This window comes from Amphimedon queenslandica, unplaced genomic scaffold (genome assembly GCF_000090795.2).
Source record: "Amphimedon queenslandica unplaced genomic scaffold, v1.1 AMPQUscaffold_13437, whole genome shotgun sequence".
Lineage (NCBI taxonomy): Eukaryota > Metazoa > Porifera > Demospongiae > Haplosclerida > Niphatidae > Amphimedon > Amphimedon queenslandica.
In genome coordinates, this window is record NW_003546327.1 from 223,492 (window position 1) to 224,383 (window position 892).

Consider the following 892-nt stretch of genomic DNA (forward strand, 5'->3'; position numbering starts at 1 on the left):
GTTATTAATATCAATCACTTCACTTACTTGCTACAGTTAATGTAACTGCACTGCTATTATCATTCCCTGCTATTATAAAAGGAATATTAGGAGTCACACTAACTGAACAATTATAACTAGCACCATTATCAACTTCATCTCTTAAACTATTAATACGTAACACACCAGTGTACTGATTATTAGTCATAACTGGAGGACTGATAGTAAAATCACTTCCATTGGTCAGTACAGTGTTATTTCTCCTCCAACTCATAGTAACACTAACACTAGTATCAATATACTGACTGATGTCAGCTATACACATGATATCAAGAAACTGTCCTTCTGCTAGTTCTCCATCTACTAAATGTCCAGTAGCATTATACTCAACAATAACTGAAGGAGTTGGTACTATTAAAACAAAAAATAAAACATGATATAAATTATTCCAATTAACATACATGTAAGTATCACTTTTAAAGTTTCCATTCCATTAAATTCATAGTAAAAATCACAACACATTTCCCACAAAATATTTTTAAAATGGCCATAACTCAAAACTTTTATATCAAAATTAGCTCAAAATTTCTACACTGCATAAGGACATCAATATGTATTCAAAAATTCAATAAAAAAGTGGGTCATTTTAGAGCCACTTTAGATAAGAAGCATGGGCTATACAAACATTTTAAAAAAAGATCGGGTAGGATTCTATCACTCTGTACTAATTCGTCAAAAAAGTAATAAAAAAGTGCAAGAAGGATTCCAAATGACTAAATCTTACTCTTGTGATCCCAATTCTACTCTAGAAATGACAACAAAATCAGAATATGCATAAAATAGTGACACACACTATATAGCAATATACGTGTACAGTAAAGTAAAATCAAGAAAAATTATACAGATTGTGTGC